General features: G+C 37.0%; 1 protein-coding gene across 2 annotated transcripts in view; it reads left to right on the top strand.

The window, feature by feature from the left end:
- Positions 1 to 400: 400 nt before the first annotated feature.
- shisal1b (shisa like 1b) overlaps positions 401 to 27195 on the top strand; it is an 85519-nt gene continuing 58724 nt past the window's right edge. For both annotated transcript variants that reach the window (XM_087311651.1, XM_087311649.1), the window contains exon 1: positions 401 to 623. The gene's annotated coding sequence lies outside the window, so the exon portion shown is untranslated. The remainder of the gene's footprint in view (positions 624 to 27195) is intronic.

Raw genomic sequence — 27195 nt, 5'->3', positions numbered from 1 at the left:
TCATTCCACTGTGGCGACCAGGATTAATAATGGAACTAAGCCAAAGTGAATGAATGAATAACTAATAAATTTATACATACAGCCACCCATAAACCAACATAACCAGTACACACACACACCAACCACTAAAATCAGTACACACACACATACACACACAGTCATACACAACCTAAACTAGTATACACACAAATATAAACCACCAAAATCAGTGCACACACACAGATGGACAAAACACCAACCAATAATTCTCTTTGCACAACCCCTCTCTCCCTCTCTCTCTCTCTCTCTCTCTCTCTCTCTCTCTCTCTCTCTCTCTCTCTCTCTCTCTCATTGAAAGCTTCATCTTCCCCTCCCTCTTTCACACATTGTTCTCTCTCTCCCGTTCTCTCTCTTTCTCTTCATTTGCGCTCAGGATTCTCCGCTCGGCTTTCAGCTCTGGCTCTTCTGACGGACACACTGATCTGATTTAGGATGATCTGCACATTACCAACAACTCACAGCTCTGACAAAGAGTTGGAGGAGCAACAAAACACACGCTGACACACACACACACACTGACACACAGACGCAGTGAGCAGGGGTTTCTCTTATCGAGAGGGATTCCCTCACCCAGAGACACAGAGGTGAGTACAGAATACATACTTGCTTCTCTTTAAAATACCAGAGTAACTTGCATTTCTTTAAGTTTAAGGACAGACTTCATTTTCTGTAAACTGTGTCGGTCTTTGTCGCTCAGCTGGTTGTCTTTTACTTTAGTTTGCCACTTTCTGATCTGTTTGCGTTTGTTTTAGAGATTTGGTGCTGTGTTTTTGCTCAGCTTTTCCTTAGTTTTCTTCTGAACTATGAAGCTGTTTTCATGATGTTTAGAATTACGCTTTTAGTGGAGTCGTGTTCATGTGATGCTGTTAGATGTTATAATGCTTTATGGACAGCACTATGGTATAGTTGTTGTTTTATACTGTATGTGGCACCGTGTGTTTTGGGATATACTGCATTTAATTTACAGAGGTATTTACGTGCCTGTTCGACGATCCTCAGAAAATTTCAATAGTAACTATTAGGTTATTTTAGTAAGTTTTTTTTAGACATGGTACTTTATTCATGCTTTTTGGAGCAGCTTAACTAGATTTAAAATACTTTCACCAGTTACTAATCATTAAATTAAATTCATTAATTAACTTTAATATTAAATGCAGATAAAATTAGATTATTTACTAATCAAAACAAAATGACAAATATTGACAAATTACATTATTATTATTATTATTATTATTGCTTGCTATTATTATATTAGTTATTATTATTGTTATTATTATTATTATCATTACTAATACTATTATCATTATCAATACTTTGACAATAATAATAATATTAATAATGACAAAAATAGTGATTATAAAAATAGCAATAATAATAATAATAACAACAACAACAATGACAATAACAATAATGACGACAGTAATAATAATAAAAAAAATAATAATTATTATTATAATAATAACAATAATATTAACAATAATAATAATGATAAAAATAATGATGATAATAACAACAATTATAGTAATAATAATAAAAATATTAATGATTCTAATAATGACAATAATAATAATAATATTTTGTACTATTATAATAGCAATAATAATAGTATCAATAATAATAATAAAAATAATAATAATAATGATAGTAATAATAATAATAATAATAATAATAATAAGGACGTTAATGATGACAATAATAATAATGATTATAATAAGGAAAATAATAAAACAAGTGATAATAATAATATCAATATTAATAATAATAATGAATATAATAATAGCAATAATAATAATGATAAGAAAATAATAATAATAATAATAATAATGACAATGATAGATGACAATAATAGTATTAATGATGATGATAATGATAATAATAATAATAATGACGACAATATCAATAACAATAATGATGACTAATGATGATGATGATAATAATGATAACAATAATAATAATTATTATAACATAATAATTATTACATAATAATAATACCAACAACAACATCATTATTTTAATGTATCTATATACAGTAACACTTCAGATAATATTACATACATCAGATAATAAGATTAACTTAATAATAATAGTATAAAATAATATCTATGAACAATGTAACATTATATTTAAAATATAACACAAACAATTCATGCTGCTACTATCCGAGCATCAAAACACAACGCTACCAGCAGTTTTTTTTTTACTCTGGAATTTTTTTTTTTAAAAATTCACACGTTGAGCCTTTTTAGAAGCTTAAAGGTGTTTCAGAAATACACTCAACTGGCAGCACAGTGAAGACGGTAACTTAGAAACAGGCATGTCTGAGTGTGCGCACACACACACACACACACACACACACACACACACACACACACACACACACACACACACACACACACACACACACACACACACACACACACACACACACACACACACACACACACACACACACACACACACACACACACACACACACACACACACACACACACACACACGGAGATGGGGGCGGTGGGTGTCTTCCATGGAAATAAAAGAGGAATGTCTGTGCGTTCCAGCACAGCGGTGTGTGAGAAGCAGTAATGATGGTCTTTACTCTCAAGTGTGTGTGCATGTGTGTGTGTTTGCTTGCATGTCCAAATGTGCATGAAAAAAACAACAACAAAAGAACACGGTGTATTAGCTGAATAATTCGTGTTGCTGACTGGAACGCTGCAATCAGTCCAGGAGCGCTCGTGTTCATTACAGCTCAACATGTACACACACACACACACACACACACACACACACACACACACACACACACACACACACACACACACACAGAAGCGGTTTGATGAAATATTAAAGGCATATTAGAGCGCTAACATCAATAAAAGATGAAAACAGGCCCAAAAACAAACATCCCTGTACTCTGATCACACTGCCCAGACAATAAAAGATCCATAAACCTGCCAGGAATTAAAGCAAGTCTCCTGTGAGAGTGTCTGTGTGTGTGTGTGTTAATGCAGAATAGAAGTAGTTTCTGCGACAAATTTGGTGATGTAATTAGTGGTGAAGTTTTCATCAGCTTCTCAGCATGAGTCTTGTGTGCTGACGGACGGCCATTTATTACCTTTTAATTAAGAACAAAACAACACCATAGGGTGTCGCAACACACACACACACACACACACACACACACACACACACACACACACACACAAACACACAAACACACACACACACACACACACACACACACACACACACACACACACACACAAACACACAAACACACAAACACACACACACACACACACACACACACTACTGTTTTCTAAGTGAATTTGCATGGAATCGAAATTTAATAGAATAGAGAAAAAATAAAAGACATGGAGCCCTATCATACACCAGGCGCAATAAGACGCAAGACGTGTTCGGCGTGATTTGTGGCTATTTTCAGACAAGCGCAACCCTAATTTTCATGTTTTGCGTCATGTTGTTTGAAACAGCAACTCTATTTTCTCCCTTTTGTGGAGTCATGGGCGTGCCGGTCTAAAATAGAAATATGTTAAGGGGCAATGTTGGTGCGTTGATATTTTGATAAACCGAAATATACTGTGCAACTGACCAACTAAAAGCTACTCCAAATTCCAGCGCAGGGTGCGTTAGTTATGCGCCTATGCAGGTCCAAACGCTTACACATTGCTTAATACACACAGGATGTACAGCAATAAACAAATATCAGTACATATGGACAAAATTAAAGGATTAAAAAGTTACGAAACTTATTATTTACTACATTAATATAAAAACCACTACGTTCAAGCCTTCTTCACCTCGGATGGGCTTTTTTCAGGTTTATTCATGACAATTTGCACTTGTATAATGTTATTATTATTAGCAGTTTTATTTATTATATATGCATATTTATATTTGTTTTAATAAAAACAAGTTCAGATTTGTCCACCGGTTTTGGAGACGTCTGCATCACCATATGGGCAGTGGTGGAAAGAGTACTGAAAAATCATACTCAAGTAAACGTACCATTACCTGTCTAAAAATGTAGTGCAGGTAGAGTAAAAGTATCTGTTGTAAATATTACTCAAAGTATGAGTAAAAAGTAGACTTTTCTAAAGTACTCAAGAGTAGTGAGTATTACGCTGTGAAAAGTTGATGCATTTACATTAGTGCTGTCAATCGATTAAAAAAAAATTAACTAATTAATTGCGCCTTTTTAAAAAAAATTAAACGCGATTAATCACATTTAAAATACTGAAACTTGTAATTTTGGCTATTCAAATGTAAAATTAATGTAAACGCAAGAAAAAAAAATATTTAAATTCAAAATATAATTGTTTATTAGAATTAAAATTCAAAATATAATTGTTTAATAGAATTTTTGCTTAACTTGTAACACAGATTTCTTCATGTTAACAACATACCCACAATAAACCATCAAGATCCTGGCTTGACAGCCATATTTATTACAGAAATTAAAACACAGGCATGTTAATGACATTTAAATTTCAAAACAATCAATGCCAATAAAGAAAATATTGATTTCCATGTTGGATTCTAAGTGGACTGCAAAAAAAATGCCAAAATACTGGAATTGCAGATATGGAAAATGAAAAATTATTATAATAAACTATAGAATACAAACTGTTGCACTCATTGTAAAGTTTTATTGCTGTGAGTTGAGAACATTAATTAGAAGAATTAATTAAGTAGAAACAATTTTGCTTAATCCTCCTTTACATTCAACCAGTTGCTAGGAGTATTCTGCAAGTGCACAGAGACTCCCAAATGGCCGCAAATGAATAATAATTTCACCGTCCTTCAGGTACGTCTCGCGCACACACGCCCCTACTCAGATACGTCACTCACTCCACCCCGGACACCCCCCAACGGGCCTGACACAGACACACACACACAACGCGCTGCAGACGTTTTGGCCCCAACAGCCTTCCATACTGGAGTGACTCCCCTCAGATTCAACACGCATGATCACGTTCATCAAGTTTGCTTAAACTAAGCGTCCTAAAGTATTACAGTATTTCACGAGGAAGTAGTTACTTTACGTTTAATGAGGAAACACGGTAAACTTGGAGGGCTCATGCTGACAGTAATGCCCTGTCTTTGACAGCTCGCGACTTCACCAGACTTTGAGTACATTCACATAAGACACCATTACTCAGATTTTAATATGATTAAGATTATACTCTAATTTAAAGTCTACCATGTAGCCTAAGCAGCGATTTTATTACCTTAAAGGAACACCGAGTCACAAAATGCAGAGGATTTTCTTTCTGTTCGCCATGCGGTATCAACTTACAACAGAAGTCGAAAGTTAAAAATGAAACACTCGAAATTGCATGAAACTCCGGATAACCTGTGATGCAACTAATTGTTTTATACTGGAACTTGCCTTCAAAAAGTGCTTCCTTTGATTTATCCACATTTATTGCATGTTAAACACACATCCACCACAACAGGAAGTAAAAAAAAAACCTGCAACTGCATTAATTGCGTTAATTATTTTAAATTAATCGCATGCGTAAACGCACTAATTTTGACAGCGCTAGTTAACATGTAATTTGTACATGTGTGTGTGTGTAAACGTAACATTCTGTAGTGCATTTAGTTATTGCCCAGCACGCACACTACGTCATAAGATGTTAATCTTAGGTAAGATTCAGGTTGTGATGTCAGGTGACCAAAATTCAATGTCTAGTCAGCGTCTAAGGACAACATTATTTTGATGTCCTATAACGGCGTCAAATGATGTTGACATTTGGTCGATTTTAGGTAGTTAGAAAGTGACCAAAGTCAACGTGTAGCCAACATCTTAAACCAACGTCATATTGACGTCAAATGCAGACATTTATTCATCAGGTATGACAACCAAAATCCAACATCTGATAGTGGTAACGTCAACACAACATCAATCTGTAACATCATTAGATGTTGAAATTTGGTTGGTTTTAGGTTGAAGATTGACGTTAACCTGACATTGAGTACTCACGTCAACCTGATTTTCATTTCCAAACGAAATGCAGTGTCCATGACGTTAGGGTACAACAACAATCTGATGTCATGTTGACATTTTGTGGCTGCTGGGTGGCTGTTTCGGTCATCATCCAGTAAACATCAGTCATTTTTTCATCAGTGACATGCAATTAAACAGTTTCTGGGTCAACAATGTAAAGATTTTAGAAATCTTCGTAGACACTTTTAATGCTTCCAAACAGTGTGCTGTAATTATAAAGCACACATGTCTTGAGGTAGTTTATTGTGATGCAATTTTCATTTTATGTGTGATTTAATTGGACAGGAATTACAGGACTGACTTTTCTAATCCCCACAGACAAGAAAAAAATAAAGTGACCGCAGGTTGAAGGAAAGTAGTGGACTAAAAGTACAGATACAGCACTAAAAATGTACTCAAGGGAAAGTAAAAGTACACATTTTTAAAATTAGTTAGTAAATTACAATTCCTGAGAAAAAACTACTCAATTACAGTAGTCTGAGTATTTGTAGTTACTTTACACCACTGCATATGGGGTATAAGAACAGGAAGTGTGTTTGGATATATCTCAGTTTTTTGACCACACCTCATTATTATTATTCATTTATTTGTTTGCTGGAAACTAGAACAGAATTTAGAAATTGTTTTGAAACAAATCTTTGCCCTTAAAACAACAACAATAATTATGTAAGCTAATGAATGTCTTCAGGGGAGTTCGAACAACACTGTTTCCTTACAAAAGTAAAGGAGTAAAAAGTAAAAATAAAGTAAAGGGAAAGTAAAGAGGCCGAATGGAGGAGGCTAGTTCTTTATCCTCACGCTGCAGATGCTCTGTTTAACTGTTTTCTCGCGAGTAAAGTGTTCAGTTCTTCCACTTACAAAGTCCGCCAAATAAATATTGAAGGCACTATGGCGCAACGCAATTGACTCTTAAAGGGAATGGGAGATGAGACTGATTGGTTTAATGCAGGTTATGCTCAAAACACACCCATAACTCATTAAGAGAATAAGTAAAACCATATTAGACCATGCTCCGGGGCGCAGAGCATATTTTTACATCCTTAAAATAGCAAGGGTGGATTCAACATGCCCTGAATGCTTTTGCGCCCTGCGCTTTAGACTTTGCGCCTAGATCATTAAAATAGAGCCCATGGTATGTATTTATGCTAATTTTAAAAAGTAATATGATTTTTTAGCACAAAAATATAAAATAAATTCTTAAAACACTAATTTACTCTGCTTTAATTCTTTAAAACAATATACAGGCAGCATAGTGCCTGCTAGTCCCAGCTGGGTCAGTTGGCATTTCTGTGTGAAGTTTACATGTTCTCCCCGTGTTGGCGTGGGTTTCCTTCGGGTCCTCCGGTTTCCCCCACAGTCCAAAGACATGCGATGTAGGTATGTGTGTGCGTGTGTGAATAGGAGAGTGCATGGGTATTTCCCAGTGATTGCAGTTGGAAGGGCATCCGCTGTGTAAAACGTATGCTGGAACAGTTGGTGGTTAATTCTTCGGTGGCGACCCCCAATAAAACAAGGGACTAAGCCAAAGGAAAAAAAACAAAATATTTTTGTTTGGTGTAGTTTTTTTGCTTCGGTTAGTTGGTGGAACAGATGATCTACATTTACATTAAGTCATTTAGCAGATGCTCCAAACAATGCGGTCCAAGGTGACTCACAATTGAGGAATGTTCAGGTGGTGGATAAAGTTATGTGGTTTTCTGGCTGCTGTTACCGGGTAGATTCTGTGGTTTTTGACATTTTGGCACATCATCACTTGGTGGTTTCTAGGGTGATGTAGTGGTTGCCATGGTCTTACTACATTGTTTTAGGGGGTCTACAGCAGGGAAAATAAGTATTGAATATAGATGTTTTTTTCCTGGAAATAATATTTCTAAAGGAGCTTTTGACATGGAATTGAACCCGAAAAAAAAAAAAACATACAAACAAAACTAAACAAACAAATCTGAAAAATAACAATGAAATGCCACAAAGTAGAAAGTACTGAACTACTGAAATGTGTTTAATATTTAAAGACGCCTCTCATATGGAGAATGAAGTCGCATGCATTGTTGAAGTCTGTGAGAAACTCACACCTGAACAGTGTGAAAAATCTTGATGGTTCTGTGGGTCTCGTCTATCATATCTGAGCTTTATTTTGTATTCTCCATTGGATTCAAGTCAGGTGATTGGCTGGGCCATTCTACAGCTTGATTTTCTTTCTCTGAAAGCATTTGAGAGTTTACTTGGCTGTGTTTGGATTATGGTCTTGCTGAAATCTCCACCTTCATCCTCTTGCTAATGTAGATGTTGGATTGAAGCAGCTGATATTTATTTACACTGAGGAAGGACAGAGGTTTGCTGAAGAACTACTGAGAGATTTCAGCTGCTGTCTGGGCTTTTCACGGCCTTCATGTGTTTAATACTTTTTTCCTGTGTCATTTCATTTTATTACACATAACTTCATTTGTAAACTAATTAGTTTGGTTTTATTTATATACAATTTATATATTTATATGCAGTTTTTTGTTGTTGTTGTTGTTACCAACATCCGGGGAAAATTTCAAGTCAACGCCACCTTTAGAAATATGTTTTCTGAGAAAAATGGGGACGTGTTGAGTACTCATTTTCCCTACTGTAAGTGACAACAACAGCATAACTAAAATATAATATAGTGTTCTTGAAGGATGCTAAACCATAAACACGTGGTTTCTAAAGTGTCATTGTGGTTGCTAGGGTGTTACGGAGACCCCATTTACTGTAATGCATTTTATTTTTAAAACTTCTTTTTGGAAAAAGATCCACATCTACACTAGCATTTCATCTAACGTTTCTGAAAAGATCTCAATTTAATCTTTACAGCTAAAAATGTACGACACATGACCCACATTCTCTTAGCATACACATTCATATTTTAACAGGAAGTATGTGCTTTACCCTGGATTTGGTTATTAGACAACAATGCCGATAGATTGAACAATGAACGAGATGGTAAAGAAAGTCTAAGAAGTGTTTGTGTCGACCGACAATGAGGCTGAATTGTTACATTGTGTCCTAAATAAATGCGCTGAAAAAAGCAATATATATTTTCCATGTTAAAATAACTTTTTGTCCTGATTATCTGAAATGTTTCTAATTCCACAAATTTGCGACAGAAGAGCATATACTACTAACACAATGATAACCTCAGGTACTGATTATATGCTTTATTCAGTGTTAAATGCTCCCAATCTGAGTTTAAATATAATTTTACATGACGTTTATTGTCATACTGCTGAAAGCAGCAACAGACATTTCTCCTCAGATCTTGACAATAAAATAACTAGCTGACGGTTTGACAATGAAAGTCAGACATGTGACTCGGTGCAAACCAGCAACATCAGTCACTCAGTAGCCTATTAACAATGTTAAAGAGATTTAATATGTATTAATTAGATTAAAAGCTTTTAGTATTTCGTTGGGAGTGAGGTGGCTTTATCTAAATGTTTCTGTCGCATCGTTTTTGTACAGAGCGCCAAACTGCTTGTCTATATAAACGCAATTACATTACATGCTAAAATAATAAAACGAAACTCAGATTGTAGTGTCCACGCAACTACAGTACATTGTACACGGAGTTACACTGTAACGTTTTTTTTCGGCAGCCAGGGTATCCACCGACACAATAGTGTTGAATTATGAATGGTTATTCATTTATTTTTATAACCAATTCATCCGGAGACCTGTTGTTTACATTGTTTGCCATGTTACTTACAGTACTTGCGAAAATGACGTATTTGTAGTAAAAAGCAAAACGATATAATAGCTTGCAATGTTACAAATACATTGATACCACAAACTGAATAAAAAGTAATCGTTACTAAAATCTACACTGTAAAAAAAAAAAAAAAAAAAAAAAATCAGTTATTTTAAATTTTTTACTACTTCCCATAAAAAGCCCAAAGATAAAAAAGTATGTTGACACGAACCGCTCTCTCTCGGTTTGTGTGTCTCTGTGCGTGTGTGTGTGTTAGAGACCATGCGTGCATTCGGCGTGACATTCAATCAAAGTATCATATTGTTTTGATTCTACAGCGTCCAACATGACTACTATGAGCGACCGGAGTGGACAAAAGTCAAGCGAACGCAGAGAATACAATTAGAATACAGAATTCAATGCTCGCACCAATACTCGGTTTCTCTCGCTCGTACATTCGGTCTCTCTGCGTTCGCTTGATTTTGTCCACTCTAGCGTCTCATAATGTTGAAAAGATTTAATATGTATTAATTAGATGAAAAGCTTTTAGTATTTCGTTGGGAGTGAGTTGGCTTTATTTATGTTTCTGTCGCATCGTTTTTGTGCAGAGAGCCAAATTGCTTGTCTATATAAACACACAGTACATGCTGACATAATGAGGCGAAACACAGATTGTAGTGTACACACAACCACAGTACATTGTACAGGGAGTTACACTGTAACGGGTTTTTTTTTTTGGCAGCTAGGGTGTCCACCAAAATATGAATGGTTTTGTGTTGAAATATGAATGGTTTTTCGTTTATTGACGTCTTTGTAGTAAAAAGCAAGACGATATAATAGCTTGCAATTTTACAAATACAATGAGACCACGAACTGAATAAAAAATAATTGTTACTAAAATCTACACTGTAAAAAAATCCGTTATTTATTTATTTATTTATTTTCGTCAGCTAGGTTGCCAGGAAAAAAGGAAAATAACTCCTATTAAATTACAGACATTTACCGTAACATAACAGATGGTAAATTTGACAAATTTACCAGAAATTGTAATAAGAAAATTTCTTCAATTTAAAGTCTGTTATTTTTCAGTAAATATTTTTTATTTAACGGCCGTTACTTGAGGCATGCTAGGGTGCCGGAAAAAAATAAAAAACGTAAAATGACAGATTTTTTTTTTAGTGTAGATTTTAGTAACGATTACTTTTTATTCAGTTTGTGGTCTCATTGTATTTGTAACATTTCAAGCTATTATATCGTCTTGCTTTTTACTACAAAGATGTCATTTTCGCGCGTAAGTAACATGGCAAACAATGTAAACAATAGGTCCCAGATGAATTGGTGATAAAAAAACAAACAAACAAATAATCATTTCAACACTATTGTGTCGGTGGACTAAATGTGTTCGATGGGATGTTGTTCTGAGGACCTTTTAAAATAAACCCTGATGTATAGCAATGAATGCGTGCGTGTCTTATTACAATGATATGTACTCCATATTTATAAAGCATTTTCTTTTCTTTCTTACTTGCTCAAATTTAACAAATAGATTCTTTACAACATAGGTCTCAAACTCAATTCCTCAATTCCACTCAAGAACAGCTCGATTATTTGAATCTGCTGTGTTTGATCAGGGTTGGAGCATGGTGAGAGCTGCGGACCTCCAGGAATCCAGTTTGAGACCTATGGTTTATAAGCTTCCCATTGAAAAGCAACTAGCTACAATGGCTGCTTGAGGGTTGTAGCTTTAAACTGATGTATAGTTGGTCAACATTAATCGTGTTCTTTCTGATGTAAGCTATTCGTAAAAACAGCGTCGCAGTGCATCCATGTCTTGACACTAAGGGTGCTTTCACACCTACACTTTTGTTCCGGAACCTGTCTCGTTTGCCCAGTTAGCGCGGTTCGTTTGGCATATGTGAAACCACCAATCGCTCTTGGATCCGTGCCAAATCAATCACTCCGAGATCGCTTGAATGAGGTGGTCTCGGCTCGATTGAAACGAACTCTGGACCGGATCGATAGCAGTGAGAAAGCAAACGATCCGAGCGCGGTTATATCACTGTGTATTATGGATATGTAATAGGCATACGGCTATACGAAGGGAGAATTATGAGTAGGGTGGGAAGTTTCGCGAGTATCCGGATGCCCGCAAACGAGTGATGATCTCCCGGTAATCTCGCGTCTCCCTCCCGGTCCTCAAATAGGCTACGTCGCACACCCTTCTCACCCCTCCCCACCGCATCTCTCCTCGCTCTTCAGACACATCGCGCACCTTGTCAAACACCACCAAACCACCACCTCTCCTGACAGCTTAGCGGGACTCTGCAAAATAAACCCTGACACTCTGACCAATGTGAGGAGAGTTTACTCGCACGTGACTTGTTTTTGCTCTTTTGGTCCGATTAGAAACTTTGCAGTGTGAAAGCGAACTGCTCCAAGAGCAAAGAGCGACAATGTAACATTTGTAATCTCTGTTTCGGAACAACTGAATCGATTTACAGGTGTGAAAGCACCCTAAGAGGTTTTAATGCGAAACTATGCCGATGATGCTCGGTGGCGGGGCAGAAATTTGAACAGTGTCCTGAGTCAAAGCTGGTTGTCACATATGGTAATTCAAATTTGTTTACAATTCTAAGATGCATGGCATGTTGTGGCGCTGCACGACTTATCCCATGTGTGACCCCCTTAAGGTGGTGTGTTAAATGTCAAGGTATTACTAGATAGTTTCTAAGAAGTTTCCAGAATGTTCTAGGCGGATGCCAAGTTGTTACTAAGTTGTTTCTAGGCGCTAGTAGGTCGGTTTTGGAGTTTCAAGGTGGTCAATGTGTTAACCAAATTGTTGCTATGGTGTTCTGGTAGTTTCCACCATGTTACGTATTGCAATATTTTGGGTTACAGATACAGATTTTTAATGGAAAACTACAATCCGCTGCATCCCATTCAACCAAACAAAATGTATCATCTTTATACATTCATAACAAAACCCTTAAATCACCATCTCTAAGCAAAAAATGACCTGTTTTATAACCAAACAATCCACTTAGAGTTTTTACAAGAACACAAGCTCCATATTCCGGCTTCTAAAGACCCCATAAAAGCTGTCTGACCCAGAATAACCCTTTAATGACACAGGTCTCGACACGTATGCTCTGAATCTGTGATCTCCCCGCTGAACTCAGGTCTGCTGGAGGATAATAATGTGTTTCTGGCTGTCGCTCTGATGATAAAACTGCTCAGAGGTCTCCGTGTTGTCCGTCACCGCCCATCAGAGAGGAAACAATTAGCCGCAGCACTGTAATTAAGGGTCTTGCAAATGGAAGGACGACTATTAGCAAAACATTTCCTACAGTATAATGCATCAACAATGCTTTTAGTAGGAAGCAGAATGACGAGTGTCGGAAAAGCCGAAGACGCTCGGTTGTCAACTCAACTACTGTATAGGGATTTTCTTCTGGAAATATGATCGTTATTGGCTTTGATTATGCTTTGATAGTGCTGTCAGACTTGCTAAATGAAAGACTGACTTGTGTGTGTGTGTGTGTTTGTTATTTATTCTCTTTGACTTTTAAAGTCAAAGCTGTGGGTTCCAAATGGAATGGAACGGTTCTAAAATGGAATGAAACTCTCACTTAGGCCAAAGAGCTTAAAATGACCAAGAGGCGACACTCAATTAAACGTTCCATTGCAACAGCAGCACACCAGCAACAGCCTCGGATTCCGCCATTTTGGAGTGAAAGCGATCGGCCGTCCGTTGGAACTTACTGCTGTCGCGATGGCAAGCAGCTGCTTCGTTTTTTATTTATTTATTTAAAAAGGGCATTAAAGCTGAGATACAACCTGAAAGACGACAATGCAACACTTACTATCCCAATCATCAGCACTTTTAATAGTTTATTTTACAGACTTATAATATGCTGTTGTTCTGATGGAATTTTCATTCCAAAATGCCCGGCGTGCCCTCTAGTGGCTGCTTTCCCAAATCGCACTAGAGTGTCGCCTCTTGGTGATTCTAAGCTCTTTGCTTAGGGCCTTAATGATGTCATCAAATGAGTTCTACAATTGATAAATGATTTTTACTTATTGTGTATACATTTATTTAATTGCTTGATTGGATCTGTTTGGTTTAGTTCAGTTCGTTGGAACATTAATGTTCATATCTGGTGACTGGGCTAGCCAATCCTAAAGTACATTGACCTTCTTTGCTTTAAGGAACTTTAATGTGGAGGCTGAAGTACGAGAATGAGCGCTATCCTGCTGAAGAATTTGCCCTCTCCTGTGTTTTGTAATGTATTGGGCAGCACAAATGTCTTAATACATCAGGCAAGTCGATGTTCTGACACTTTTCCAAATGATCGACTAGAAGTTATTATTTGTTGCTCTTACAACTGGGATCGATGACTAGATGTTTATCAGGTAGCGTATATATATTTTTACATTTTAAAATTACTATATAGGCGGCGCAGTGGCGCAGTAGGTAGTGCTGTCGCCTCACACCAAGACGGTCGCTGGTTCAAGCCTCGGCAGGGTAAGTTGGCGTTTCTGTGTGGAGTTTGCATGTTCTTCCCTGCATTGGCGTGGGTTTCCTCCGGGTGTTTCCCCCACAGTCCAAAGACATGTGGTAAAGGTAAAATTGGTAGGCTAAATTGTCCGTAGTGTATGAGTGTGGACGAGTGTGTATGGATATGTCCCAGAAGTGGGTTGCGGCTGAAAGGGCATCCGCTGTGTAAAAACATGCTGGATAAGTTGGCGGTTAATTTCACTGTGGCGACCCAAGATTAATAAAGGGACTAAGCCGAAAAGAAAATGAATGAATGAATGAATTACTATATACCTACAAGAAAAATACTATAGTAAATACTATACTATTTTTAACCATACTAAAGATATTGTAACTATAATAAACCAAATTACCCAAGTTTTCGACAACTACAGAATATATTGTACTACACTATACCACGGTTTACTGTAGTAAGAACTCAAGTATGCGACAGCATTTATTACAGTTCACTATAGTTAATACTACAGTATGCTGTTGCATTCATTAGTGTTGTAATACTACATTTAATATTTACAGTGCAACTATAGTATGATTCAAAAACACTGTATAGCATTTACTTTAAATTACTATAGTAATCTCTTCATGTTTGTAATGTCTATTTACTTTATATATGCATTAATTAAATCACAGAAACTTAATGTTTAAAATAAGAAAAGCAAAAAATATTTGGTAACATTTCACTTATTTATTTACAGTATTTAATGCAAATTTTCTCAATTAGTATACAATTCTGCAGTAAAGGTTTTTCATATAGCTTTATTACATAGATATAATACAAAAATAACTGAAAATATAACATTTTGTTTACTGTTTAACATTGTTTATGTTAACTTTTATGGCAATTTTGTGTGTGTGTGTGTGTGTGTGTGTGTGTGTGTGTGTGTGTGTGTGTGTGTGTGTGTGTGTGTGTGTGTGTGTGTGTGTGTGTGTGTGTGTGTGGTGCTTTGTTCGCCGAATGTGGAAAATAAAAGAGAAGCTGGTAAAATTCATTACTTTTAAATTTAGAACAAAGTGAGAACAAACAAATGGTGATCTTGACAGTTTTGGGTTAAGAAACCCATTTAATATGATTTCTCAGATATATTAAAGTACTCAGAAACCATTTAGAGTTCAAGTGTGCCCCTGTTGGAATAATTACAGCCATGCAGAAACCATGAGACACCGGTTTTTACAAAACAACAACTGAAAATGCTGAAGACTCCATTTAAAAAAAATGTCCAAATCACACGCCATCTAATCTGCATTCATTATCCACACACGCTTAATTATTTGAGTTTGCGAGGCCAGAAAGAGCCGTGACGGGTTAATATTAGCGAATTAGAGAGCGGGATGAGGGTTATCCACACCACCACAAGCCTTGTTAACACAGGGGGAATAATGGCTTTTTAATGCACAGCCATTAATAGCTGTGTGTACACACATATAAACACGGAAGGGGGAAAATCAACTGTGCTGTCTGGTTTTGGTTGCCAGATACTGTACTGTGTTTTTAAAGCACTCCAGCATTATTTGGACAGCATTTGATGGATTACTGATGAAGTGATGTCAGGAAATTTGCGTAGAAACATCTGTTTTATATAAAGTTGTGTTATCTGCTGCTACTGTTTGTTGGGTGTTAGCATAAATTGTGACAGGAAAAAGAAAAGTGTCTAATAAATGAAGCCCCATTTTTAGTAAGAGGTGTGTTTGTGCTAAAAATATGGATATTTACATGGAGCACAGTGCTGTTTCAGTGCAGCTGAATTGTGGAATATTAGTAAATAAAATAAATAGCAAAATAAAAACAATTGCAAAAACCCATACATAAGAGGCACGATAAAACATACAGAACATTAAGCAAATAATAATTAGCAACTTAACAAAGCAAGCAAACAATTACCAAACAAACAAATACGCACATTAAAAGAAAAACCAAATACATTGAAAAAAGCCAATAAATTAATATAAAAAACAATTAAAATAAATGAATGAAAAGAAATTAGGAAATAAAATAAAACAAACATATAACTCCAAAAAGCATATTTTAGTTAAATACACTGGCAAACAAACAAGGAAAATAGCAAAAATAATAAAAAATAATAATAAAAAAATAAAACGAGAACAAACCAACCAAACCAAACATAAGCGAACCAAAACCAACCCAATAGAACACAACCAAACTAACCAACCAACTGAACCAAACCAAACCTAATCGAAGTGAACCAACCAACTAACCCAACCAAACCCAACCCAACATAACCAAACCCAACCAAACCACCAACCAACCCCACTGAACCAACGGAACAAGCCCAACCAAACACAAGCGAACCCATACCAACCAAACTAACCAGTCAACCAAACCAAACCCAATCAAAGTGAACGAACCAACCAACCCAACCAAACCACGAACCAACCCTACTGAACCAATGAAACCAACTCAAACAAACACAAACGAACCCAAACCTACTCAAACGAACACAACCAAACCCAACCCAACTGGACTAACAACTCAACCAACCGAACCAAACCCAATCAAAGTGAACCAACCGAACCAAACTGAACCAAACCAAGCAATCAAACCAAACCCAATCAAACCCAACTGAACCAACCAACCAAACTAACCAACCAACCAAACCTAACTAACCAATCAAGCAACCAAACCCAACTTAACCCAATTGAACTAAACCAACCAACCAACCAAACCAAACCCAACTGAACTAACCATCCAACGAACTGAACTAAACCAAACAGATCCAATCAAGCAAGCAACCCAAACCAACACAATTGGACTAACCAAACCGAAAAACCAACCAACCAAACCCGACCCAAAAGAACTAACCAACCAAGCAACCAAACCCAACCGAACTAACCAAACTAACCAACCAAGCAATCACACCAAACCAAACCAACCAAACAACCAACCCAAACAAACCAAACCAAATCAAGCCAAGCCGAACTGATATAACCAACCATCCAACCCAAACCCAACTTAACCAAGCCAAGCCGAACTGAACTGAACTAACCAACCAACCAACTCAAACCAAACCAAACCAAATCAAGCCAAGCCAAACTGATATAACCAACCAACCAACCCAAACCCAACCAAGCCAAGCCGAACTGAACTAACTAACCAACCAACCAACCAACCAACCAACCCTACCCAACCAAGCCAACCGAACTAACCCACCAATCAATCAACCAACCAACAGAAATAAACAGAAACTATTATAGATAATCAAATAAGACATCAAATGAAATGTTTTTGCACTGACATCATCTACAAAAGAGAACAAATGTTGAATTACAAACTTAAATCTTCCAGTCAAGCAATAAATATTTGAATGAATATTTGCAGAATTCAATTCAACACAAGTATATCTGTATAGCGCTTTTCACACTATTCATGAATTTCAGTTTGAGTTACAGCAGATTTGATGGAAAGAGTGCAGACGCACAGAAACTGAAGTACAGCCCTTTGTTTATAAAAAGTTTATTTGTCTTCCTGAATAAAAGTTTTTAAACTCGCCGCACGCAACCGTTTTCTTTTTATAACGTTCAAGAGAGACTGTCAAGTCGTATATCAGTCGTGCAGAGCCGCTCCAGCTGTGTGTCACTGGGTCACAGTTATTTAGAGCCGCGGTCACAAAATACAGCAAGCATACAAGCAGAAGCGGACAAAACCACTGCCAAGGGCAAAGACACACACACATACACAGATGCAGAGACTCAGGAGAGAGAGAGTCCAGAACAACCGCCATCCCATGAGCCTCTGCTGTGTTTGTGTGTGCGTGTATGCGTGTGTGTAATACCAGTAATTTATGATCTTGTGGTGACAATTTTTCCAAAATGAAGAATCTGTTAGGGTTGTGTTTCAGTTTGGGCGAACAGGACTCAATATTCAGTCTGTTCTGTATAAAAAACATTGTGATGTCTATGGGAAGACCCCATAAAACAATATAACATCAGATATAAACATTATCTGAATCAATCTATATACAGTTGAAGTCAGAATTATTAGACCCCCCAACCCCCCCCCCCCCCCTGTATTATTAGCGCCCCTGTTTATTTTTTCCCCAATTTCAGTTTAATGGAGGGAAGATTGTTTCAGCACATTTCCTATTTCTAATAACTGATTTATTTCATCTTTGCCATGATGACAGTAAATAATATTTTACTTGATATTTTCAAGACACTTCTATACAGCTTAAAGTGACATTTAAAGGCTTTTTAATTAGGTTAACTAGGCAGGTTAGGGTAATTAGGCAAGTTATTGTATAACCATGGTTTGTTCTGTACACTATCTGAAGAAAAAAATTGCTTAAAGAGGCTAATAATTTTGTCCCAAAAATGGCTTTAAAAAAATTTAAAACTGCTTTTATTCTAGCCTAAATAAAACAAATAAGACTTTCTCCGGAAGAAAAAATATTATCAGACATACTGTGAAAATTTCCTTGCTCTGTTAAACATTATTTGGGAAATATTTAAAAAAGAAAAAAAGGGGGGCTAATAATTCTGACTTAAACTTTATATATCTTCTCTGATTGGTGTTTATTAGCATGGGAACGGGATCAGTTAGTCCATCAAAATAGATCCACCAATACCAAACCACAACCATCAAATTAAACTACACAAAACAAACCCTGCCCTACATTTCTTTAACATTCAGATGCGATTTTGCTCTAATGTACATCACAATATAGGAAATACAAGAGGACTAGCTTCTATTAGCATAAATTAAATTATATCAATTAGAAATGTGCAATATCTTGGTGAACATATTAATATCGGTCACTAATAGTCGGCCATTTTTAATGTTGCAGTTAGTGTTGTCAAAAGTAGAGTTCACTACCAATACTTACTGAATTTGTTTCTTAAATGTACATTTCCCCAAACATTTGAGCACGTTCTTAAACAGCGCTGATTTGCCATTGTGTGCCAACAGAAACGTTTGTGATTACCTGTGAAGATCATCAGCTCATCGTTCCTCACCAAGTGCAAACACACTACACTAAAGTATTTTCAAGAGTTCACACTTAGCTGCTGATGGATTATAACGCATGTTTGGCATGCTGTTCCAGGAGAGAGCTCTGAGCTTCTTAGTTCCTCGAGCCCAGGGCCTTCTGCCATTTACAGGGCGAGAGGGGAGTTTGAGCTCAGGTAGATCAAGAACTCCCCTGCTGTTGTAGCTAATGAACAATTAGGGATTGCTATGAAAACTAACCACTGGAGCATGTCTATAGTGCCTATTTGGATTAGTCCATTAACTTAAGTCGCCGTTTTTGGCTGGTGAGAGGAAAATGGGCGACCCGGGGGAAACCCACGCGAGCACGGGGAGAACATGTAAACTCCACACACGTCGACTACCTTGGTAAGAACTAAAACCAGTGACGTTCTCGCTGTGAGGCAACAGTGTTAAGCACTGGGCCAATGTGCCGTCAATCTAGGAAAGGAGGAGGAGTAGGGGTGGAGGGGGGGATTCTTTAAAACAAAGATGGCTGTGGTATGAACGTTGCCCAACGGGTGAATCATGAATTGGCTAATACGGGACCAGCCGTAGTCAATCATAAGCACCTAATCTTCTCAAAATTAGTTTATAAATAAGCTTCACTTAACATCACACTGTAAAAATGGCCGTGATTTCAACGGTAAAAAACTGTAAAAATGTACAGTACAAATCCGTAACCTGTTAACGGTATGTTTCCTTAATATATACAGCGAATAACCGCAAATTTACGGTAGTAAATAGTAAAATTTGCATTTTGTTGACATTAATATGGATCTTTTTAGTTGTTTCCCCATCAGTTATGTACATTATAGATTTATGTTACATCTAATTTTGATAAACAATGTTTATTTCATGACTTTAATTTTATGTGTGTTACCACACTGGTGTTTAGTAGATGTGTGAATGACACTGAGCATCTTCTATATGCTGATACTCTTTTCTGCTTGTGGGAAAAGTTGATTGTGATGAGCATTGGCTCATTATGTAACTTCCCCATCACCGCCTGCATGTTGATGTGCTAACATGTCTAACTGTGTAACAAAAGGTGTGTAGATGTTGGTCATTCAAAATACAGACATATTACCTCTATAAATTAATACGGTAGTTTACCGTAAAAATTATAAATTAATTTTATGGTTTGTACCGTGTTTTTTACGGTAAAGTACTGGCAACCACAGCTGCCGTTTTTTTACCGTAAATTTTAAGGATTTAATTTTTACAGTGCACATCAGTACTCGAACTCGATACTTTTGACTATTTATAGTTAGTTTGAAAACAAAATTAGGCCGATATGTTTAAGCTGATGAATTTGGTGTTCTTTCTGTTGGTTGAACCATTTTATGTGTTTTGCCATCTGCCATTTTATCCATTTATTTACTAGAATTTCAAATTTTGATTTCCGGTATTTTGATTTTATTAATATGTTTAGTGGCTCCTTTGTTAATGAGTTTTTCTTCTTCTTTTTTTTTTTTTAAATGTTGTGCATAGAAAAGAATAGTTGATTGAAAAAGTTCAGAGATCAGTTATGTTTTCTGAAGTAAAGCCTTTTAAAATAAAATCAGTTGTTCACTGCATGCGTTTGCCTTTTGATTCGAGCTGAACCAACGCAATCTCACAGCAATTCGTAACTTTGATTCAGTGGCTAATTCGTATGAATTTGTATGATCTAATTCGTACAATTTAGTACGATTTGCTCATCACCCAATGACGGTTGGGGTTAGGGGAGGGGTTAGGCGCCACGCCTCCATTTTAAAATCGTACATTTTCGTACGACTGAACTCGTACGAATTTGTATGAATTAGCCACTAAATTGACAAAACGTAAAATACTTACGTTTCCTCGTGAGATCAGGCTGGCTGAACAGAGTTAGGTGTAAGGCCTTCCACAGTAACGCGCTAATGTATTCTAATTACATTTTTGGGGAACGCAGTAATGTAACGAACTACATTTTAAATTTGTGTAATTTGATTACAGTTACTAAAGTCAATGTAATTACGTTACAAATATCATTTTTAGAAGAAAAAAAATGCTCATTTTAAATGATGTTTTCCACTGCATTGTCAGTTAATAAGCATGCGCTTGTAAATTGCTGGAGAACGCGAGTTGACAGTTGCTAATGAGAGTGGCTGCTTCTGCGAGTGTAAATACAGACAATACTTTGATTTCATTGAGCGAAAAAACAAAAAAACATTGCTGTGAAATACATGCCATGTCCAGTCTTTAAAGAGCTTTCCACTGCTTTTAACTTGACCAGCAGCTTGTTCAAGCACGTGAACAGAAGGCATTCTATGACAACTCATCGCCAAAGAGGACACTGGCGCCCAAAAACACGGCAGTCCAACCCTGCCTAAACAGGACAAATTAAATTGTGCTGGATCGAGAGTGAAGTTATCTTCTGAATGTGAAGAGAAGTGTAGCTGCTTATGGGGCCGTTCACATATCGCGACTTTTGCACACGCAAGTTCGTTAATTCCAATGTACTGTAGGCACGCAGCTTGTGCACACATATCCGGAACGCATATTGTGTGTACACTAGTTGAAAACCACAAGTCACGCAACAAGAACTGACCCCAAACAGCTTTATGCTTTGTCACTGCTGAAAAATCCTGCTTAAACCAGCCTAGGCTGGTTGGCTGGTTTTAGCTGGTCGACCAGGCTGGTTTTAGAGGGGTTTTGGCCATTTCCAGGCTGGTTTCCAGCAATTTCCAGCCTGGTCCGGCTGGGAGATGACCAGCTAAAACCAGCTTGACCAGCCTAGCCAGGCTGGGAGCCCAGCCAACACCAGCTATGTCCAGCTTAAACCAGGCTGGTCAAGCTGGTTTTAGCTGGATTTAGCTGGTCATTTTCCAACCTGACCAGCTAAGACAAGGCTGGAAATGGCTGGAAACCAGCCTGGATATGGTCAAAACCCCTCTAAAACCAGGCTGGATTTTTCAGCAGGGATATAAAAAGACTTCACTCTGTTGACAAACACATTAGCCAGCATGTTTGTGGAATGCTAACATGCATAAAATATGCTAAACTACCAACCAACATGAAGTGCAACATGGTCCTAGCTGGTCAGGCTGGAAAATGACCAGCTAAATCCAGCTAAAACCAGCTTGACCAGCCTGGTTTAAGCTGGACATAGCTGGTTTTGGCTGGGCTCCCAGCCTGGCTAGGCTGGTCAAGCTGGTCATCTCCCAGCCTGACCAGCTAATCCCAGGCTGGAAATGGCTGGAAACCAGCTTGGAAATGGCCAAAACCCCTCTAAAACCAGCCTGGTCGACCAGCTAAAACCAGCCAACCAGCCTAGGCTGGTTTAAGCTGTTTTTTTCAGTAGGGTAATACACATTTCAGTAGACCCAGTAACACCCAAACACTAAAGTGATTTTGCATACTAAGGATGTCAATGGTTACAGGTATACAGTTTTTTTCTAAATGTCTTCTTTTGAGTAAAGAGTTACTGAAGTTAGTCCAGCGCTTGCGGTTTTAAGAGTAGGAGGTTGTAAGGAGGTTGTTTAAGGTTGTAAGAGTAGAGATGAAGGTAAGACTTGTTGTTTTTAATATTTGAGTAATTGTTAAATATAGAAAACTTTTAATGTCAACTGTTAGAATTTTTTGTATTGATGTACACCTGATTAGTGATGGTGGTTGATGCACTTTATCTCTGTGGAGTGAGGTCGGAAATGGTTATTGTGTGATTAATTGATAATGAAATGAGAATGACGGTTTAACTAATTGCACACTGTGATTGACTATGGAATAAAAGGGTGGAGTTGGAGAATGTGTCACACACTGAGGAAGGCTTTGTGCCGAAACGTCTGTTTGTCTGTTATCACCCGTAAAATGTAAGAAAAAGTAAAAATAAAAACAGTATGAAGCAATTGAGTGTGAATCATTACCTTCTTTAAAGTAAAAAAAAAAATAAAAAAAAAAAGACAAAAAGGTTTGGAACAAGTGAATGAGAGAATTTTAAGTTTTGGGTGAAGTCTTTTGATTATGTCAAGCTGAATATTAAATTAAGAGCTGCAGTATATTTTGTATTTTTGTAGGATTATTTTAAATGCTTTTAAAGTAACGATGTTCAAAGTAAAGTAATTAGTAATCTATCTTTACATGAAGTAGTTAGTAATGTAATCAGATTACAATTTTCCAGTACTAGTCTGTTTGTAATCTATTACTTTTTTAAAGTAACTTGTCTAGCACTGTTGCTGAAAAATGAGAAAAATATATATTTTTCAGCTAAAAGATCAGCCTTCAAAACTAAAGACATCGATATTAGGCAAATAAAATCAATATCCTAATGAATACACCATTAACAGTGTAGTTTCTGATCCTAGACACTACCTCAGTGGCTGAAAGAGCGTTTTAACATTTCCAGCTTCAAAACATGGGCGGCAAAAGAAAGCTTTCTCCTTCCAGACTGTCATTTTCTCTGTCAAATACCCTCTATATATCTCCAGGTCTGGGTAGGAAACCCTGAATCCTCTTAGAGGAGCAGATAATGGCTGGCGTTTCTCCCACAGCGATCTCTGTCAGACCGGCTCTGCTCTATTATGCTGTGGAATAATTCCCTTTCCTGGATCCCGTCATGTAATAAATTCCACCTATTAAAACGCAGCCGGCTGCCATTTGAAATCTCACCGCTGTCATCGTCACGTAATGACAATGAAGATATTCTGGGTTTAATTCTAGAGGTGTTTGAAATATAGACTGAGCGCTACGGCGAAGTTTTAATGAAGTTGGATGGCAAACTCTGAGATCAACGTGTGGATGTTATCAGTTGCTATTGGAAACGTCTCCCTCGATCCGCATGGGGAATAAATGCTGCAAAACAAGTCGTGCGGCGCTCAGTATTAGTACAGGCTGTGGATGAGAAATAAACACAAATGCACTGCTTCATATGTGTTCAAATAAATATAAATGACTATTTATTACAATAAAATATTTATTTGCTTTTGATAGTAATATTTTTGTTATTTTTGACATATGCATACATTTATTTCAATTATTTGCGTTTTGATATTGATTTGCTAATCTGCTTTTGTGTATTTAATTAATTATTATTATATTTTTTTCATTGTATTTGGGTATTTATTTAATGGGCTTATTGGATTGCAAAAAATAAATAATGAATCCATTAATAAAGCAAAGCTAGTAAGTATTAAAATGAAATTAATTATTATAAATATGCTAATTAATTCATGAATAAATTTAAAGCAAATATACAAAAAGTAAAACCAAGTATAACAAAATTAATGAATAAAAATAAATATGCAAATGAACAAAGCAAGTAGGGCTGGGCGATACAGTCAAAAAAAAAATATCCCCATCGAATGTTTCATATCATTCAGCATTGATAATTACTGAACGTATTTTACAAATCATTTAGAAATGTTAGGATTTTTTATTTATTTATTTAACCACTTCATTTACCAACATTACTGAGGCAAATGGTTTAATAGTCAAAATAAAAATAAAAAACTTGTCTCATGTCTTTCATCATTCATTCTTTTTCTTTTTGGCTTAGTCCCTTTATTAATCCGGGGTTGCCACAGTGGAATGAACCGCCATCTTATCCAGCATGTTTTTACACAACGGATGCCCTTCCAGCTGCAACTCATCTCTGGGAAATAAAATAATCATAAGTGTTAAAGAGACTCTTAAATTCGATAAATATAATGTTACAAAGCCATGGGCCAAAATAGAGTGCACTAGTGTTGTTACGATACTGGAATTCGATACCAATCGGTACTAAAAATGTAAAAATATCCTTTTCCCGCTAACATTTGTTCGCTGTTAAACACGTTCCACAAATACAGGGACACTGGAGCGTTTTAAACATGCAAAGAGCAACTGGTCTGTTTAGAAGCTGACATACGAGCAATCCGGTGATGAATCGACTGATCTTCATCGTGTTTAAAACAATTGATTCATCTAAATTATAAAAGAGTCGACTTATAGTGCTTCAAATTAATCGACTTGATAACGAGTCTTTAGCCGTGCCGGCGTGACGTCGATATGGAACTTAAGCCCCGCCCAATTGCAGCCCAAAATTAAAACGCTGGCCCCGCCCACAAACACTGTAGCACAAAAAAGAAGAACACAGTAGCAGATGCCAATTGAATCACGACGTGAAGACGCTGTGCTCAGCTGGATATTATTGGAAGTGTAAGAGAAAACTTATGTTATTATCCCTACCCATAGATGAAAATGTAAAGAGTCAGTGGGTGAAGTTTATTTTTGCAAAAGTACCTCAGCATTTTAGCCCCAGCCTTGTGCTGCGTTCCCGCCATTTTACTGATGAGTGATAGCAATCTACACGCTTACAACGGGGGATTCATCTGTTAATTGTTAAAGGAGGGATCAGGAAAGACTATTGATGTATGGGACTTTAGGACAGGAACTTTACAGTACACAGTTTATGAAGTGTAAGTAACTTAAGAGCAATTAAAATGGTTGCCTCCTTGTTTTCCCTAGCTTGCAAATTATGCATTTAATTGTTTTTTGTTACTTGTAACCGCTTGTACTGTATCTGGTCAAGTCTTTATATTCTCATTTCGCGTCTAAAACTACATTGAAAACGCGATGCGTGCTGCTTTGTTTACAGATTTAAATGTGTTTGTGAGCTCGTGTTCCACTGCCGTTTGTCATTGCTATGGCCACATCAGCTGTTCCTACACACGTGCAGCGGTCAAGGTTCAGGATAGTTTAGCTTTTGCTGCTGTGTGGATTTATACTGAATGTGTGTCATGGTTAGGAAGAGCAATATTCTGGTGTTTAACTGCACTGCTTTAATGCACTCCTGCATTAGGCTCACACACATACCTGCCAACATTTTCCCTGAAAATCCAGGGGACTGGGGGAGATAGGTTCAGGGGTGAGGTGTCTGAATAACACTGTTGACTGTTGAGAACCGGGTACTGTATACTATGGTTCTAGTATATGTACTATGAAGCATGCTTTGGGCGGCTGCTGAAATCAGATCCTATACCAAAGTTGCCGACTCTGAGGTTTCACAGACCGTACCAAAACGTTGAGGACCAGGGAAAGGGAATGGTTTAAATTACCAGAGTTTTTCGGGAGAAATAAAAAAACGGGATGGTGGCGGGGTCTGAAATACTGGAGACTGCCGGGAAAAACAGGATGGTTGGCAGGTATATTCACACATACACTCCGCACTCTGTCTACTTCAATATTGTTAAGCCATGGTGGGCGTTTTCTCTCTGTCACGTGTTCAAAGCTGTCAACCAAATCACAACAGACCGTAATCGGTCCAATCAGTGCAGATTAGACTCACGCAAAGGAGAGGTTTGGGAACAAATGTCGCTGAATGAATCATTTGGGGGTGGCTGGGGATATTAGGTAAAAATAAATGCATATTATAAGACAACGAAAGTGTTTTTTGACCTTGCATGCATATCAGCCTGTTGTTGGAGACCCCCGAAGACCCTTTTAAATGCATAATATTTATACAAATAAACTTTGTATAACTTAAAAATTTTACCCCAATTATTAAAATAACTTTAAGCAACAAAATTATTTGCTGTCTTGACTTTGTCAGAACATTTTTTACAGCGTTAAAAAGCATACCAATAAAGAGAGAGCACAAATATTGTGTAAAAGCCAATGGGGCCAAAAAAAACACAGAAATAAAAATGTAGCCACAGTATTGAACCACCCACTCTCTCCTAAACCCCGCCTTCTATAGACAGAGTAATGTTAGCAAACACTGTCAATCAAAATGACGGACAGTCAAAGCGCACGTCACAGTCTGACAGACCAAACATCATCCCAGAGTCACATTTCCGGTTATTTCCAGAGCCTCAGGCAGTCACTGAGACAGCGGCAGCATCTCAAGTTGCCTATTTCAGTCATTTTATGAA

The sequence above is a fragment of the Danio rerio genome, chromosome 25, assembly GCF_052040795.2.
Source record: "Danio rerio strain M-AB ecotype USA chromosome 25, GRCz13ab, whole genome shotgun sequence".
Classification (NCBI taxonomy): Eukaryota; Metazoa; Chordata; class Actinopteri; order Cypriniformes; family Danionidae; genus Danio; species Danio rerio.
The sequence above is the reverse complement of the archived record's forward strand: the minus strand, read 5'-3'. Positions and strand labels throughout refer to the sequence as shown.